Below are 19,036 nucleotides of genomic sequence, written 5' to 3'. Positions count from 1 at the left end.
TTCCGCACTATTTGGATCTGCAGTTCCACTGCGCCCAGGCTCTCTCAGCACTGTCTAAAAGAGATTCAGACGGGACAGGACCCAAGGTCAGGTGGGGTCTGCATTTAAGAAGGCCCCTCCCCAGCCACCTCTCCTCCCGGGTAATTCTGAGGTGGCCTGGGTATCATCCTTTGAGAGACAGTGGTTCAGGAGAAGGTTAACAAAGATTAGCTGAGCTAACAGTGGAGTCACAAAGCCGGGACTCCAAGGTTGAGGTGACCAACTCAGAAGTCAGACTTGTAGGCTGAATTAGGGCCATTCTACAGGTGAGAAGACAGAGGCTGGAGAGAGGTACAGATGGTATGAAAGAGCTTGTTGGTGCCTGGTGAGAGGTTGTACTGTGTGCGGAGCCTGACCCACCTGCCAGGTCCAGTTCTGGCCTGCTGGTAGCATTTCCAAAAGATTGGTCTGATTCCTTGGGGGGGAGGTGGGCCAGTTGCCATGGGCCCTGTGGTTCCTGAGAGCATTTCCAGCTCTAAAGATCATTCCTGATTCAGCAAACACTTCCAAGGGTGCAAAGGTAAATGACTTCAGGCTCTTGGCTGATGGGTGCCCTTGGACTAAGGATGAGTGTGGTGAAAAATAGAGTATGTTCAAGGCCACAAGTGCCCGCCCTGCTGTGGAAGCACAGAAAAGAACAGCCTCATCTGCCAGCTGCGGACAGTGAACTTTGTCCCGTGGTACTGATAGTGAACACCAGCAGGGGCTGGCAGTGGTCACTTTTCAGTTTTAGAAAGGTCTGGATTCAGGGTTTGTAAGGTGGCAGGGAGGAGGCTAGGGCCCAGGGGGCAGGGGCAGAGGGGGCAGGGGCAGAGAGCTTCCCAGAGGGAGGGGAGGACTAGGAGATGCTGCAGCAGGAAAATGCAGGAATAAGGAAGGGTATAGGGAGTAGGGGGGATCAATGGCTTCACAGTGGCCTAGGCAAAAGCAGGCGGGACTGTCATGGGAAGAGGTAGGTTCAGAAATAGGAGTGGCATAGAGCCAGGTGCAGTGGCTAATGCCTGTAATCCTAGCACTCTGGGAGGCTGAGGGGGGAGGATCTCTTGAGCTCAGGAGCGAGACCCTCTCTATTAAAAACAGAAAAATTAGGTAGGCATCATCCTGTATTTCTGGCTACTCAGGAGGCTGAGGCAGGAGTATGGCTTGAGCTTAGGAGTCTGAGATTGCTTTGAGCTAGGCTTGATGCCGTGGCACTCTAGCCTAGGTAACAATGAGACTCTGCTTCCAAAAGAAAAAAATAGGAGTGTTGTAGAGAGGTGGTTTTGTTTTTTAAAAAGGGAAGAAGCGTGAGGTGAGGGTGGTGTGGAGGCAGCTGAGGCCATGTGTGGGTAGTAGTGGAAGGAGGGGGGTGCCAGGAAGAGGCAACACAACCTGATTGGGTTTCCCACTGTGTCGAGTCCAGAGATGACACTGCCCTGGCCCCTTGGACTTTTAGAGGTGGGAGTGATGCCTGGACCTGCTCTGTAGAGGGACCATGGAGGGAGGGGCATAGCCGGAGTGCCCAGTGGGTACACAGGGGGTTTCACCTGGCTTAGAAGGCCATGTCCCAAGTGTCCCCCCATGAAAGGTCCTTGGAGATTAGACATGCAGACTGGCCTGCTGGAAGGGACACAGTTAAGCCTGATGACTCTATGGCTTTGTGAATGGAGGCAGTGCCACCACAGGTCAGAGGTCTCAGCTTTCTCCCTGTGGGACTTCTGGCAAGTCACTAAGTCCCTACTTTTCTCAGAGCCTCAGTTTCCCTTCCTTTTTTTCTTTTTTTTTTCGAGAGAGAATCTCACTCTCCCCCTGGGTAGAGTGCCATGGCATCATCATAGCTCACAGCAATCTCAAACTCTTAGGTTTAAGCAATCCTCTTGTCTTAGCTTCCCGATTAGCTGGGACTGCAGGTACCTGGCAGGATGCCCAGCTAGTTTTTCTATTTTAGTACAGACAGGGTCTCACTCTTGCTCAGGCTGGTCTTGAACTCCTGAGCTCAAGCAATCCACCTACCTTGGCCTCCCAGACAGAATACTGGGATTACAGGCTTAAGCCACTGTACCTGGCTCCCTTCCTGTAAGTGGAATGGTAGCAATGAGATGATTCCAGACTGAGAGAAGCAACCTTTGGAGATTTTCTGATCTTTTCCCGTCAGTCATAATTCTTCTAGGTCTGTCTGGGTTTCTGAAGAAGCCGCCTTACACAGCGTGTCTTCATGTCTGGAGCTTTGTTGGAATGGGTGAAAAAAAGAATGCACACCTTCCTCCAACGCTGGTGCCTAGGCCTGCCCCCTGAGAGAGCCAGTTTGAACTTCCTCTTTCTCCACAGGCAGGGTGAAGGTCAGGGCCTCTGCTAGAGCCTGGAGACCACTCTTATCTGGTATCCTTGGCCCCACTGGGCTCTGTGCAGATGCCTGGCTCTACACCTCACTCACTATAAACTGGGCCTCTAGTCAGGCTCTGGAACTCCTGGGGCCGCAGTTTCCTCATCAATAACCCTGGCCTGATGCTGGCTTTGCCTCCCTAGCCAGCCTGTTAGGAGGCTCAGATGAATCAGGAGATAGGAATACAAGTTAAAAGATTTAAAATGCTAAATAGCTGGGCGTTGTGGCGGGCGCCTGTAGTCCCAGCTACTCGGGAGGCTGAGGCAAGAGAATCGCTTAAGCCCAGGAGTTGGAGGTTGCTGTGAGCTGTGTGAGGCCACGGCACTCTACTAAGGGCCATAAAGTGAGACTCTGTCTCTACAAAAAAAAAAAAAAAAGATTTAAAATGCTTTGAAGATTTAGGGTTGGGAGCGGCAGAACAGTCTGTCTTGGACCCAAGAGTAATAACAGTCCCGGATTCTGTCTATCACTGTTACTCAGATCTTTGTCTCTCCGTCTGATCCATCTCTGAGAGAACCAGGCCATCAAGGTTGTTTACACGTCCTATGGGTCCAGCCTCCACCCCCACAGGTGGAATTTTCCACTTTGTTCTTTTGCAAATATTAATCAAGGCCCTGGCTGGTCACAGTGGATTCATTGTCTCATGAAGAGTGAACCGTTTCAGGGCTATAAAGATCGCCCAAGGCTTCAGTGCCCCCAGTAGCCAGTGCCCACAGCAGCCAGTTGGTGCTGGGAGAGGAGCCACTGGGAGCACTCCTGGCCTCTGTGCTCTCCCACCCCTGTATCCTGCTCCAGCAGGTTGGGCTTGGCAACTTCCATGTCTGCTTTGAGCCAGAAACCCGGAAGCCACATCAAGGGCCACAAAACTGTGAACATTTTTTCTGCTGTAATGGGAGGGGCTGACCCAGGAAAGCCCCCACAGACTCAGGCCTGGTGGATTTTTTTTTTTTTTTTAAGGCAGAATCTCACCTGATTTCCCTGGGTAGAGTGCCATGGTGTCACAGCTCACAGCAACCTCAAACTCTTGGGCACAAGTGATCCTCTTGACTCGGCCTTCTTAGTAGCTGGGATTACAGGCACCCACCACAACACCCAGTTATTTTTTAGAGGGTCTCACTCTTGCTCAGGCTGGTCTCGAACTCCTGAGCTCAGGTAATCCACCTGCCTCCAGAGTGCTAGGATTATAGGCATGAGCCACTACACCAGGCCCAGGCCTCTGTGTTTTAATGGTGTTAATGTGAATGAGACCCCACAAGGTCACAGATCAACATGCCTGTTCATGGCTGTAGTCTCTGTGCCTTGTCCCCTGGGTACTTGTGTTGATTTTCACATTTGTTGTTATCACACTGGGGCTTCAAGGAAGCCAGAAGAGGAGGCAGGTACTATTGTTCTCTCAAAGCCTGTCTATAAATGGGGCGATGGAGTGGTTGGTCCTCCAGGGCTATAAAGATCGCCCAAGGCTTCAGGCGCAAGGCAGGTAGCACCGCGTTGGTGCACACAGCAGGCTGGGGGTGGTGGTAGTGGTGGTGTGTGTTTTAATCGATGATACTTAATCTGTCATTAGCGATGTTCTTATTGGTCCTAGTTATAACATCACATTCCAAGCTTTCTGGAGGAGGAAATGGATGAGTGAGGCTATGCGAGAGGGAGAGGGAGGGTGGAACTCTGACCTTGCTGTGAATTTGATAAAATCACCATGTGCTTTTAGTTTTGCACTTTTAATTTTTAAAGTGTTTTTTAGCTCTTATTTCCTTTTTCCTTCAAAAAAAAAAAAAAACAACGGTGAAATAGACAGCTCTGTTCCCATTATATAGGGGAGGAAACAGAGTGGGGGCAGGGCTAAAATTGTAGCGCGAGGCTCTTGACCGCCAGCAACTTCCCCTTCTCTTTCAAAGCAGTGTGACTTGAACATGGAACTTCAGTGCCTAAAATGCATACAGGAGATGTTGCCTATTAGTGTGAGTTTATTTTATATTTGTGACTTTTTGGTATTTTGCATATCCTAGTGAGAACAGCAATACCATTTCCAGGAGCACACTCTGGAAACCAAGGGCCATGGGTGCAGGTTAGTATCTTCCGCTAGCCTAAGTTCCTACTTTATTTTTGCAATTTAGTTTAATGATAATTCCCAGTTGATACAAAGAAGCAGTCAGTTTTTTAAGCAGCTCAGCTTGCAGTCTTGGCACCCTCTGCAGTTAAAGCTATCTGGGGGGTGGTGGTGAAAGGGAAACAGTAGTGGGCATGTGTGTGAAAGTTAGCTGGGAGGGCGCTCAGCACAGATCCGGGGCCTTGCTGGCATTGGCTGCAGGTGGCTCCATTTGTACTGGCATGAAGTGTGTCGGGGAGAATGGATCTAAAAGTCAAAGAGGCTTGACTGCTACTTTCTTACTTGTGACATGTTGACACAAAGTACTGGAGTCAGCACAGCAAATAGTGAGGAGGAAAACTTTTTTCAGGGGTCTCTGGCTGGCCACCTGAGCCAATGTGGTTGGGGTCTCCGGGAGATCAATGTCTAGTCCATAAAGGAGCTTGTCAGACTTTCTGTGGGGAAGGACTGCTCGATCTAGTTGGTTGGTAATTTTTGAAATTTTAACCTCTTATGTGCGAAATTTTAAGATACAATGAAAATTAACAGTTATAATAAAAACAAAGATACATAAAATATAATCCTATTGTGGTCGTCATCGTCTTCTTTTTTTTTTAGAGACAGAGTTACTCTGTTGCCCAGGCTATAGTGCTGTGGCATCACCCTAGCTCACAGCAACCTCAAACTCCTGGGATCAGCTATCATCCTGCTTTAGCTTCCTGAGTAGTTGGGACTACAGGCATCCGCCACCACGCCTGGCCAGTTTTTTCTATTTTTAGTAGAGATGGGAGTCTCACTCTTTTTTTTTGAACTTTTCTTTTTTTTTTTTGTTTTTGTTTTTGTTTTCGTAGAGACAGAGTCTCACTTTATGACCCTCAGTAGAGTGCCATGGCCTCACACAGCTCACAGCAACCTCCAACTCCTGGGCTTAAGCGATTCTCTTGCCTCAGCCTCCCGAGTAGCTGGGACTACAGGCAGGAGTCTCACTCTTACTCAGGCTGGTCTGGAACTCCTGAGCTCAAGGAATCTTCCCACCTGACCTCCCAGAGTGCTAGGATTACAGGTGTGAGCCCCCACACCTGGCCTCATTATCTTCTTATCAGACTCTGTGACTTAAGGTCATTGTGTCAATTATTACAAAAGCTTCTAAACCAGCGGTTCTCAGCCTGGGGTCACGACCCCTTTCCCAGGGATGCCTAAATACATCCTGCATATCAGATACATTACGATTCATAACAGTAGCAAAATTACAGTTATGAAGTAGCAACGAAAATAATTTTATGGTTGGGGGTCACCACAACATGCGGAAAGTCTTAAAGGATCACGGTATTAAGAAGGTTGAGAACCACTGTTCTACACGCTGACTTTTAATTCTGTGCTTATCTTTCACAGACAGTCACAGTAGTGTGTGGCCCCTACGCTGGTGGCAGACTGTACGATGCCCTGTCACATCTGGGTGTGAGGTGGATGTTTTGTAACTGACATTTTAAAAACTGGTTAACAGTTCACTTAAAAGAAGAAGCCAGCAATAAGCGTTTGTAGAACCTCCCAACCTTCTGTGGAATGGTTCAAAGTCCCTCACCCTCTGTGTGGAGGGTCTCCCACCCTCTCCCCTCTCTCATTCCTTCAGTGGGATGTCTGAGATTTCAACCATTCAAACAACTACAGAAATCATTTTTATTAAGGAAAATCTGAAACGCATACAAAATTAACCGGGAAAGATGACTGCGATGGGAACCCGCTTCCCCTCGCGTGACTCTGACAGTGTCACTTTGTGGATGATCCTTTTGTTCCTGGCTTCCCCAGTCCCTGGGCTGATTTTTTTTTTTTTTTTTTTGGCCGGGGCTGGGCTTGAACCCGCCACCTCCGGCATATGGGACCGGCGCCCTACACGTTGAGCCACAGGCGCCGCCCAAAAGTTTCTTTTTTTTTTTTTTTTTTTTTTGTAGAGACAGAGTCTCACTGTACCGCCCTCGGGTAGAGTGCCGTGGCGACACACAGCTCACAGCAACCTCTAACTCTTGGGCTTACGCAATTCTCTTGCCTCAGCCTCCCGAGCAACTGGGACTACAGGCGCCCGCCACAACGCCCGGCTATTTTTTTGTTGCAGTTTGGCCGGGGCTGGGCTTGAACCTGCAACCCTCAGCATATGGGGCCGGCGCCTTACCAACTGAGCCACAGGTGCCGCCCCCCTGGGCTGATTTTAAACCAAATTCCAATGATCCTATTTTTTTCTGTCAATTTTTCAGTACATATTTTTGAAAAGGTGCATTCTTTTTTTTGTTTTTAATATAATTTATTTCATTGTATATTTATATAATTTTCTTCTCTTCTACACTTTTTATTATTTTTTTATTGATACATACCAGATGTATATATTTTCAGGATACATGTGAAAATTTGTTATGTCCTATATGTAATGACAAAATCAGGGTAATTAGGATATCTATCATCTAAAACCTTTGTCTTTTCTTTAATGCTAGGACCATTTGACTTATTCTCATCTAGCTATTTTGAAATGTGTGATAGATTAACATTTGTTATAGTCACTACTGATGTACCAAACCCTGGGTCTTATTTCTTCCACCTAATTGTATGTTGTACCCATTAATCAACCTTTCCCCATCTCTTCCCCTCCCACCTTCCTGGCCTCTGGTAACCATAATGTATCCTATCTCCATGAGACTCACTTTTGTTTTTTTTAGCTCCACCTGTGAGTGAGAACACATAATTATTTGTCTATCTGAGCTTGCTTGTTTAACATGGTCTCCAATTCTACCCATCTTACTGCAAATAACAGAAATTAATTTTTTAAATTTTGTTGATTTATTTATTTTTATTTATTTATTTTTGAGACAGAGTCTCACTATGTCACCCAGAATAGAATGCCGTGGCGTAATAGCTCACAGTAACCTCAAACTCTTGGGCTTAAGCGATCCTCCTGCCTCAGCCTCCCAAGTAGCTGGGACTACAGGCACCCGCCATGATGTCTGGCTATTTTGTTGATGTTGTATTTGTCATTGTTGTTTAGCAGGCCTGGGCTGTGTTTGAACCCAGTGGTATGCCCAGCTATTTTCTTGGAGATGGGGTCTTGCTCTTGCTCAGGCTGCTCTTGAAGTCATGAGCTCAGGCAATCCACCCGCCTTGGCCTCCCTGAGTGCTAAGATTACAGGTATAAACCACCACGCCCGGCCTAGGAATTAATTTTTTTATGGCTGACTAATATTTCGTTGTATCTACGTACCACATTTTCTTTATCCATCCATCCATCCATTGAGGGCACTTAGTTCAATTCCATATCTTGGCTGTTGTGAATAGGGCTGCAGTAAACATGGGGGTGCAGATGTCTTTTCTGTACATTGATTTCTTTTCTTGTATGGGATAGCTGGATGATGTGGTAGTTCTAATGTTAGCTTTTTGAGGTACACACAATTTTACAATTTTTCATAGCAGCTGTACTAATTTACATTCCTACCAACAGTATACATGGGTTTCTGGAAGGGTGATTTTTTTTTTTTTTTTAGAGACAGTCTCATTTTGTCACCCTCAGCAACCTCCAGCTCTTGGGCTTAGGTGATTCTCTTGCCTCAGCCTCCCAAGGAGCTGGGACCACAGGCGCCCGCCACAACGCCCGGCTATTTTTTTGTTGCAGTTCAGCCGGGGCTGGGTTTGAACCCGCCACCCTTGGTATGTGGGGCCGGCGCCCTACTCACTGAGCCACAGGTGCCGCCCTGGAAGGGTGATTTTAAAGAACATAACTACAGGACCATTATCACGTCTGACCAACAGTGGTTTTGTAACATTTCCGAATACCCCGTCAGAGTTCAGACTCCCAGGGTCTAGTGCGGAGCTGCGTATTCTGATGGATGAGGTGTCTTCTCTCAGTCTGCAGGCTTCCCTTCATCACTCCCGCTATTCTCTGGGGTTTCTGTGGGAGGACTGTGTGGGCTCCCTCCGCCTGGGAGGGACTGGGCAGCCAGGTCGCAGGAGCCAGTGGGTACAGCCTCATCCACCCCTGCAGGAGTCTTCTCCAAGGCAGCAAAGTCACCAGCTATTACAGGAGAATGGAAGAGAATTCCCGATTCACCTGTTTATTGTGCACGATTATGTGCCAGGTGAGACCCTAGGTAGAGAAACTTGACTTCTGAAGAAAATGCCTTTAAAATGTATTTTTTAAACTTTTTAATTGAGGTGGAACAGACACGCAGGTAAGTGCATGTCGTGTTCACTTTGGTCTATGTATACGCCTGGGTAACCACCACCCGGTCAGGATCCAGAACATTCTCCGTGCCCCTCTCGGTGGTGCCTGTTGGTCCCGGCACAGATGTTTGAGTTCAGCAGCCACACCTTGGACTATCCAGCTGGGGTTCGCTGTAGACCATATGCAGGCCCCTCCCACTCTCATGTCTGTTCAGCCGGCGTGACTGAGTGCCAACCTGGGTCCAGGCTCAGCACATGGCAGGGGCCAGGCCGCAGAGCCCCCAGCCAGGGAGGTAGACCCTCCAATAGCTCATCTCGCTGCTGGTTTCTTGAGGTCCCCGTGAGCAATGCAGGGAAGTCCCAGGATGGATATGGCAAGGAAGGCGTCCCAGAGGAATTGGTGCCTGGGGGGACCTGCAGAAAGGTGAGGCATGAGCCCAGTGAAAGGAGGTCAGGGCCTGTTACTAGAGGAGGAAACAGCACGTACAAAGGCCCTGGGGGGAAAGGGCAGGTGGCCTATGCCCTTGGAGCCCAGACAGTGAGGCTCTTAGTGAGATGAGAGCTGATGGGTACAGGCAGGGACCAGGTCAGGGGCCTCTTAGGATAAGAGGGACTATGGAGCCATGAGGAAGCTTATCCTCCCATCTTAGGGAGTTGAGTAGCCTGGCTTGGGGGTGGCAATGGGTTCCTATGGGAGATGGAGGTAGCTGCACAGGGTCACTCACTGGACCATCACCTCTGGGCCCAGCCAGGTCTCATTTCTCTGGGACCCTTGCCACCATGCCCACCTCAGCCCACCACACTGTGCTAGGCTGTGGGAGAGCAGCTGACCGTCCAACACCTTCTCGGACTCCAGAGCCCTGGCGGGGGCACTTGGTGTCCTGCATCCTCTCTTGTCCTGACCAGGAAGGACCTTTTGGCTCCTGTGACATGGCTTGGTTGATTGGGCCTGTGGGGGAACAGGTCCCAGCCTATGGCTTAACTTGGGGGAGGGTCTCTACCTCTTGGGGCATGTTTCCTTCTCCAGGGGCTGATAGGGATGGTGATGGTGGTGAAGACCCCCTGCCCCCACAGCCCCACCCACCATCTTTCAGGCATTCAATGTGACAGCCCAGGTGAAGTACTCAGCATGGCATAGCTGCTCCCATTATATCTTAGACAGGTTCCATGGTTTACTGAGCTCTGCGGTCAGACAGAGCAGTGCTCTTCTGAGCTCAGCCTAAAAGGTGGGCAACCTCATTCTGGTCTTGCAGAGATTGCAGGTCAAAGCCAGAACTTGAACGCCAGGTGAGAAAGGGCAGGCAACCAGCCACAAGTCCTCTGTTTGAGAATAACCCCAAATGCACAAGGACGGCGTGGCCCCCACAACAGTTTTTGCAGTTCTCCTGAAGGATTGTTGTTGCCATCTTGGCCTGTGGGCATAGCAATGTGTGTGAAGGTCAAGTAGGAGCCTAGAGCAGCACTGGCCCCAGGGCTCAGGGCTGGGAAGTATCTTTGTAGGCCTTGAAGCTTGTGTGTAGCTGAGCTTTGCACACAGGTCTCCCTGAGCCTTGTCTGTGCTGACTGCGTGGGCTGCGTGGTCATTTCTTAAGTGAATTAAGAGTTCTTTCACAAGGATGGACCTACTTTTCAATGAGCAGTCCCCTTGTTGGTGGACAGTTAAATTGTATATAATTCTTTGCTAGGGTAAACAGCACAGGGATGGACCCCCTGTGATTAATTTTCCAGTTGTGAAGAGCTTTCTTTTGGTTAAATTCCTAAAAGTGAGGTTGCCGAGACAAAGAGCTGTACCTTTAAAATCCTGATATGTCCATCACTTTCTAAAAGGGAGTGTGGGCTCCCCAGCTGTGCCCAAAGCAGAATCACTGTTTATCACTGGCCTGACTGGCCAGAGCTCCTCCAGGGCTGAGGTCTGCGGCATCATTCTACATGCAGAGCCTGGCTGGGGTTGATCTGTATTTTCTTCTGGGTGACCTGCAAATGCCAGAACTTCAGCGGTCCAAAGAATCTGGCCCTATGGAGCAGTGATTTTCAACCAGTTTGGTGCAGTTGAAGAGGCTCTAAGAGGATCTTAGGTATGCAGGGAAAATTTTTAAAGATCATTAATTAATTTTTTTTTTTATTATGTCACCCTCGGTAGAGTGCCATGGCATCACAGCTCACAGCAACCTCGAGCTCTTGGGCTTAAGTGATTCTCTTGCCTCAGCCTCCCAGTAGCTGGGATACAGATGTCTGCCACAATGCCTGGCTATTTTTGTTGTTGTTGCAGTTGTCATTGTTATTCAGCAGGCCTGGGGCCGGGTTCGAACCCACCAGCCTCGAACCCACCTGCCAGCATGTGGCTGGCACCGTAACCACTGTGCTACAGGTGCCGAGCCTAATTAAATTATTTTTGAAAGAAGTTCAAAGCACACTAAGTATATTCTCCCCCCCCCTTTTTTGAGCAACGTAATTTAAGTGTGCTGCAAAAATTTAACTATAGGTTCAGTGTGCTGTGAGATAGAAAAGGTTGAAAAACACTGCTGTATGCAGCATAGTTCACAGCACTGGCCACGAGCTAGAAAGCAAGCAGGCACCAGTGCACGTGTGTGCACCCAGGAAGTGGTGAGGAAGGAAGTGCTGTTAGGAACCCTGTCCTGAGGGTCCCTGCAGAAAGTTTCGTCAGTGCTCTGACTGTTCTGCAGTGTCCCAAAATGGAGGGAAAGGGTTTTATTCTGGTCATGATTCTTTTGCATCTTAACTCCACTAAAATTAAAAAACTTTATGCAATTGGTCACATGCTTAAAATGACCTAGAAATCTGCTTTATTGTATAACGTAGTTAGTGTTCTGACCATAACATTTAACAAGCTTTTCAATATCGATCTTCAACTGCTGATTTAAGAATCTGAAGTGAGAATTGTTAATCGGTGCTCCACAGGACTATGGCAGTGGAAGGCACCAGCTATAACCAGCAGGGTTTGGTGGCCCTGGCTTCTTAGTGCTCCTCTCGTGTCCTCTCTGTACTTGACACCTGCTGCCACCATCCTGTCTGAATTGACCAGACAATTACACCTCACGGACAGAAGTCTCTTCTCCCTCATGCAAGGTGGTTGGCAAAGTCACATCCTCATCTCCTGGCCAGAGCGCTAGAGTGAACCCGGCCACGTTTGGTCCCAGGAAATAGTGAGGAAATTGGGGGTGCAGGCAGCCAGAGTCAGAAGGAAGGGTTGGATGCAGCCCCACCAACTTCAGAGCCCATCCATAGTAGGGAGGGCCCCTTCCTTCAACCTAGTGCCCCCCCCCCACCCAATGAACACACATGCTTTCCTTTCTCTGGTCCCACTCCCGCCTCATCTTCCATCCTGCTAATTCCAGGGGAGTGGAAGGGGCTGCTTCCCTATAAACCCTGCCCCTTGTCACTCAGTCTGTCCATCTACCCAGCCTGGGAGTCTGAGGGGCACTAGTCCCTCAAGGATTGCCCACTGGGTAGCGGCCCTCCCTTTTAGCCCCACTTCCCCACCCCCTGCTCCCGTTCACATGCCTAGTGTGTGTGTGTCTAGGGCTCTTCCACCTTCTGCCAGCGGGAGCCTGAGGGATTCGTGTCTGCTGCCCACCAAGGCCTGCCCCCAAGGGGAGGGGCGGGCAGCCCCTGGAGGAGCTCAGCTGGGTCTCAGGAACAGGGAAACACTGCTGTGAGGTTGAAGCCCCCCTCCAGGCCTGGGCTGACAGCTGGGGAAGAAGGAGAAAGCCCACCCAACCCCCTCGCCCTCCAGCCATGATGCGGGGTGGAGAGCTGGGGCCGAGGCTGGGCCCATGCACCCTAGACCCGGTAAGAGAGAGTGGGAGAGGGCCCTGTGCTCTCCCCTCTCCTTTATTCAGGAATTCCTGGGGGCTTGGGAATTCTTGGGGGGAAAGGCGGTTGGTGGGAGAGGCTCCTGATGAAGTGGGCCAGTGTGAGGGATAGACAGAAGTGCCCCGGTTTAGTGCCACCCCTGCCCAAGGGACAGAGACACCTGTGCTTAGTTGAAGGCCAGACCCAGAACTTTGAGAACACGCACGTCCCCTCCCTGCTGGGGAGTGGGGGTAGCAGGGAGAGGTGTTGGAGCAGAGCTGTGGTGAGAGGTGCAAGCTGTGGAATGACAGGGGTCTGTCTTCACTCCCCCAGGGCAGGCGAAGCTGCCTGTGTTGCCTCCTAACTTGTCAACTTTAATTATCAGTTATTTCAGACTGTTAGTAAAACTACACAACACACACACACACACACACCTGTGCCTTTCGTCTAAATTAAGAAATAAAACGTGACCAGCATAAATGAAAACCTTTGGGTGCACCTCCCTGCTCAGCCGTCACTGCTGTCCTCAGTTGCTTTGTACTTTTCTCACTCATAGCTTGACTGACTTAACAAAATCCCGAACCAAATTGCATGTGGGTTTTCCCTTTTGGGGGTGATATTTTTTGTGTGGTAAAACATTTTCAACAAAATTAATCATTTTAACCATTTTAAGCATATGATTCAGTGGCATTAGGACATCCACAGAGTTGTGCAACTGTCACCACCACAATCTACTTCCATGTAATTTTCATCACCCCACACCAAAGCTCTGCTCTCATTAAACAAGAACTCCCTGGTTCCCCTCCCTTCAGCCCCTGGGAACCTCTAATCTACTTTCTGTTTCTGTGAATTGGCCTGTTCTGGGACCTCATGTAAGGGGAATGCTGCAGCATTTGCCCTTTGTTATCTGGCTTGTTTCATTTAGCATGCTACTTCCCAGGTTCCTGCCTTTCTGAGGCTGTTATTCAGTTTATCCTCTTGTCTGTTGATAGACATTTGAGTTGTTTCCACATTTTTAGTCTGTTGGATGAAGTGACTCGGGTGACATTTTTATTTATTTTTTTCCTGCAGTTTTTGGCTGGGGCTGGGTTTGAACCCTCCACCTCAGGCATATGGGGCTGGCATCCTACTCCTTTGAGCCACAGGCACCGCCCTGTTTCCACATTTTTATTAGTGTGGATAATGCTGCTATAAAGTATCTGTTTCCATCTCTGTTTTCTTTTATTTTTATTTTTTTTTTTTAAGACAGAGTCTTACTCTGTCACCCTGGGTTGAGTGCCGTGGTGGCATCGTAGCTCACAGCAACCTCAAACTCTTGGGTTCAAGAGTAGTTCTGGATAGCTGGGACTATAGGAACCCACAACTATTTTTAGTAGAGACGGGGTCTCACTCTTGCTCAGGATGGTCTAGAACTCCTGAGCTCAGGGGATCTTCAGCCTCCAAGAGTGTTAGGATTATAAGCATGAGGCCACCCACCGTGCCCAACCTTCCGTTTCGGCTTTCAATTCTTTGGGGTTTATACCTAAAAGTGGAATTGCTGGATCATGTGGTCATTCTGTGTTTCATTTTGAGGAACTGCCGACTTGCTTTCCACAGCAGTTATGACAGTTTACAACCCCACCCACCCTGTGCAGCAGGGCCTGGTTTCTCCACATCTTCATCAACACTTGTTTTCCATTTGTTTTTGTTTTCACTATCACTGTCCTAATGGGTGTGAAGTGGTAGCTCACTGTGGTTTTGCTTTACACTTCCCTAGCGACTGGTCATGGTGTGCATCTTCTCGGTTTTGGGCCATTTGTATGTCTTCTTTGGAGAAATATCTAGTCAAATCCTTTGCCCATTTTCTATTTGGCTTTTTATTTTTTTGTTGTTGAGTTGTAGGAATTCTTTATACTCACTGGGTCTTAATCTCTTATCAGATATATGAGTTGCAAATGTTTTCTCCCCCTATGGGTTGTCATTTGACTCTGGAGAGTGTCCTTTGAGGCACTGAAGTTTTAAATTTTAATGAAGTACAATTTGTCTTTTTTACCTTTTGTTACCTGTGTTTTTGGTATTATATCCAAGAAAGCATCATAATGTCGTAAAGATGTTCTAGTATGTTTTCATTTTTTTGTTTTTGAGGAAAACCAACACCAGATTTTATTTTCTTATTTATTTATTTTTATTGTTAAATCGTAGCTGTGTACATTAGTGCAATCAAGGGGTACAATGTGCTGGTTTCATATACAATCTGAAATATTCTCATCAAACTGTTCAATGTGGCCTTCATGGCATTTTCTTAGTTATTGTATGTAGACATTTGTATTCTGCCTTTAGTAAGTTTCCCCTGTACCCATTCCAAGATGTGCCGTAGGTGTGGCCCCACCCATTACCTCCCTCCACCCTAACCTCCCCCCTCCCTTCCCCTTCCTTGGCCCTTTCCCCATAGTCTTGTGCTATAGTTGGGTTATAGCCTTCATGTGAAAGCTATAATTTACCTTCATAGTAGGGCTGAGTACATTGGATACTTTTTCTTCCATTCCTGAGACACTTTGCTAAGAAGAATATGTTCCAGCTCCATCCATGTAAACATGAAAGAGGTAAAGTCTCCATCTTTCTTTAAGGCTGCATAATATTCCATGGTATACATGTACCACAATTTGCTAGTCCATTCGTGGGTCGATGGGCACTTGGGCTTCTTCCATGACTTAGCAATTATGAATTGGGCTGCAATAAACATTCTGATACAGATGCCTTTGTTATAGTGTGATTTTTGGTCTTCTGGGTATAAACCTAGTAAAGGAATTATAGGATTGAATGGCAGGTCTATTTGTAGGTCTCTAAGTATTCTCCAAACATCCTTCCAGAAGGAACGTATTAGTGTGCATTCCCACCAGCAGTGTAGAAGTGTGCCCTTTTCTCCACATCCACACCAACATCTCTGGTTTTGGGATTTTGTTATGTGGGCTACTCTTACTGGGGTTAGGTGATATCTCAGAGTAGTTTTGATTTGCATTTCTCTGATGATTAAGGATGATGAGCTTTTTTCCATGTGTTTGTAGATCACGTGTCTGTCTTCTTTAGAGAAGTTTCTCTTCAAGTCCCTTGCCCACCCTGAGATGGGATCACTTGTTCTTTTCTTGCTAATACGTTTGAGTTCTCTGTGGATTCTGGTTATTAGACCTTTGTCAGAGGTATAACCTGCAAATATTTTCTCCCATTCTGAGGGCTGTCTGCTTGCTTTACTCACTATGTTCTTGGCTGTGCAGAAGCTTTTTAGTTTGATCAGGTCCCAGTAGTGTATTTTTGATACTGCTTCAATTGCCTGGGGAGTCCTCCTCATAAAATATTCACCCAGGCTGATTCCTTCAAGAGTTTTCCCTGCACTTTCTTCAAGTATTTTTATAGTTTCATGTCTTAAGTTTAAATCTTTAATCCAGTGAGAGTCTATCCTAATTAATGGTGAAAGGTGTGGGTCCAGTTTCAATCTTCTACAGGTTGCTAGCCAGTTTACCCAGCACCATTTTTTAAATAGGGAATCTTTTCCCCACTGAATGTTTTTAATTGGCTTGTCAAAGATCAAATAACGGTAAGTAGCTGGATTCATCTCTTGGTTCTCTATTTTGTTCCATACATCTACCTCTCTGTTTTTGTGCGAGTACCATGCTGTTTTGATCACTATCGATTTATAGTACAGTCTCAGGTCTGGTAGCATGATTCCACCTGCTGTGTTTTTATTGCTGAGTAACGTTTTGGCTATGCGGGGTTTTTTCTGATTCCATATAAAATGAAGTATTATTTTTTCAAGATCTTTAAAATATGACAATGGAGTTTTAATAGGAATTTCATTAAAATTATATATTGCTTTGGGTAGTATAGACATTTTAATAATGTTGATTCTTCCCAGCCATGAGCATGGTATATTTTTCCATTTGTTAACATCTTCAGCTATTTCTTTTCTTAAAGTTTCATAGTTCTCTTTGTAGAGATCTTTCATATCCTTTGTTAGGTATATTCCCAAATATTTCATCTTCTTTGTCACTACTGTGAAAGGAATAGAGTCCTTGACTGTTTGTTTGGCTTGGTTATTGTTGGTATATATAAAGGCTACAGATTTTTGTAACCTGAGACATTGCTGTATTCCTTGATAACTTCTAAAAGTTTTGTAGTAGAATCCCTAGTGTTTTCCAGATATATCGTCATGTCATCTGCGAAGAGTGAAAGTTTGGTCTCTTCTGATCACCTTTTCTTCCCTAATTGCAATGACTAAAACTTCCATTACAATGTTGAAGAGCACTGGAGACAATGGGCAACCTTGCCTGGTTCCTGATCTAAGTGGAAATTATTTCAATTTAACTCCATTCAATATGATATTGGCTGTGGGTTTGCTGTAGATGGCCTCTATTAGTTTAAGAAATGTCCCTTCTATACCAATTTTCTTAAGTGTTCTGATCATGAAGGGATGCTGGATATTATCAAAAGCTTTTTCTGCATCAATTGAAAGAATCATATGGTCCTTATTTTTTAGTTTGTTTATGTGCTGAATTACATTTATAGATTTACATATATTGAACCAGCCTTGAGACCCTGGGATAAATCTGACTTGGTCATGGTGTATAATTTTTTTGATGTGTTGTTGGATTCTGTTTGTTAGGATCTTATTGAGTATTTTAGCATCAATATTCATTAGTGATATTGGTCTACAATTTTCTTTTTTTGTTGGGTCTTTCCCTGGTTTGGGGATCAATGTGATGTTTGCTTCGTATAATGTGTTGGGTAATATTCCTTCTTTTTCTATATTTTGGAAGAGGTTTAGTAATATAGGTACTAGTTTTTCTTTAAAAGTTTGGTAGAATTCTGATGTAAAGCCCAGAATTGGGCTTTTCTTTTGGGGGAGATTTTCTATAGTTGATGCTATTTCAGAACTTGATATAGGCCTGTTCAACATTTCCACTTCATTCTGGCTGAGTCTTGGTAGGTGGCGTACTTCCAGGTATTGGTTGATTTCTTTCGGATTTTCATATTTCTGAGAGTAGAGTTTCTTATAGTATTTGTTAAGGATTTTTTGAATTTCTGAGGGGTCTGTTGTTATTTCATCGTTACCATTTCTGATTGATGAAATTAGAGATTTTACTCTTTTTTTTTCCTGGTTAGGTTGGCTAGAGGTTTATCTATTTTATTGATCTTTTCAAAAAACCAAATTTTGGATTTATTGATCTGTTGTATAATTCTTTTGTTTTCAATTTCGTTTAATTCTGCTCTGATTTTGGCTATTTCTTTGCTTCTGCTGGGTTTGGGGTTGGAATGTTCTTCCTTCTCGAGTTGCTTGAGATGTCCCATTAAGTAATTAACTTTCTCTCTTTCCGTTTTCTTTTATTTATTTATTTTCTTTGCAGAGACAGAGTCTCACTTTGTCACCCTCAGTAGAGTGCCATGGCATCACACAGCTCACAGCAACCTCCAACTCCTGGGCTTAAGCGATTCTCTTGCCTCAGCCTCCCGAGTAGCTGGGACTACAGGTGCCCGCCACAACGCCCAGCTATTTTTTGGTTTGCAGTTCAGCTGGGGCCGGGTTTGAAACCGCCACCCTCGGTATATGGGGCCGGCGCCCTACCGACTAAGGCACAGGCGCCACCCTCTTTCCGTTTTCTTGAGGAAGGCTTGCAGTGGTATAAATTTCCCTCTTAGGACTGCCTTTGCAGTATCCCAGAGGTTCTGGTAATTTGTGTCTTGATTGTTGTTTTGTTCCAAAAATTAGGTGATTTCCTTCTTAATCTCGTCTATAACCCACCTATCCTTCAGCATAAGGTTGTTTAGCTTCCATGTTTTTGTATGGGTATGCAGGTTCCTGTTGTTATTGAGTTCAACTTTTATTCCATGGTGGTCTGAGAAGATGCAAGGAATAATTTTTATTTTTTTAAATTTGCTGAGGTTAGATATGTGGTCGATTTTGGAGTATGTTCCATGGGCTGATGAGAAGAATGTGTATTCAGTTTTGTTGGGATGAAATGTTCTGTAGATGTCTGTTAAGTCCGGATGTTGAATGGTTAAGTTTAAATCTAAAATTTCTTTGCTTAGCTTCTTTTTGGAGTATCTATCCAGCACTGCTAATGGGGTGTTAACATCTCCAACTACTATGGAACTGGAGGAAATCAAGTTGCTCATGTCTGTTAGAGTTTCTTTTATAAATTGAGGTGCGTTCTGGTTGGGTGCATAAATATTAATATATGAAATCTCATCATATTGAGTATTACCTTTAACAAATATGAAGTGTCCATCCTTATCCTTCCTTATTTCGGTTGGTTTAAAGCCTATTGCATCTGCGAATAGGATTGCCATGCCTGCTTTTTTCTGCTTTCCATTTGCCTGGAGTATAGATGACCATTCCTTCACCTTGAGTCTATATTTGTCTTTTAATGTAAGATGAGATTCTTGTATGCAGCAGATATCTGGCTTGAGTTTTTGTATCCAGTCAGCCAACCTGTGCCTCTTTAGAGGACAATTTAAACCGTTCACATTAATTGAGAATATTGATAAGCCTTTCGAGTGTCCGG

The 19,036-nt window shown here is 46.1% G+C and overlaps 1 protein-coding gene across 1 annotated transcript in view; it reads left to right on the top strand.

Moving 5' to 3' along the window:
• Positions 1-19,036, top strand: part of CHDH (choline dehydrogenase) — a 35,490-nt gene that overhangs the window by 544 nt on the left and 15,910 nt on the right. The gene's annotated exons all lie outside the window — the stretch shown is intronic.

This window comes from Nycticebus coucang, chromosome 8 (genome assembly GCF_027406575.1).
Source record: "Nycticebus coucang isolate mNycCou1 chromosome 8, mNycCou1.pri, whole genome shotgun sequence".
Lineage (NCBI taxonomy): Eukaryota > Metazoa > Chordata > Mammalia > Primates > Lorisidae > Nycticebus > Nycticebus coucang.
The sequence above is the reverse complement of the archived record's forward strand: the minus strand, read 5'-3'. Positions and strand labels throughout refer to the sequence as shown.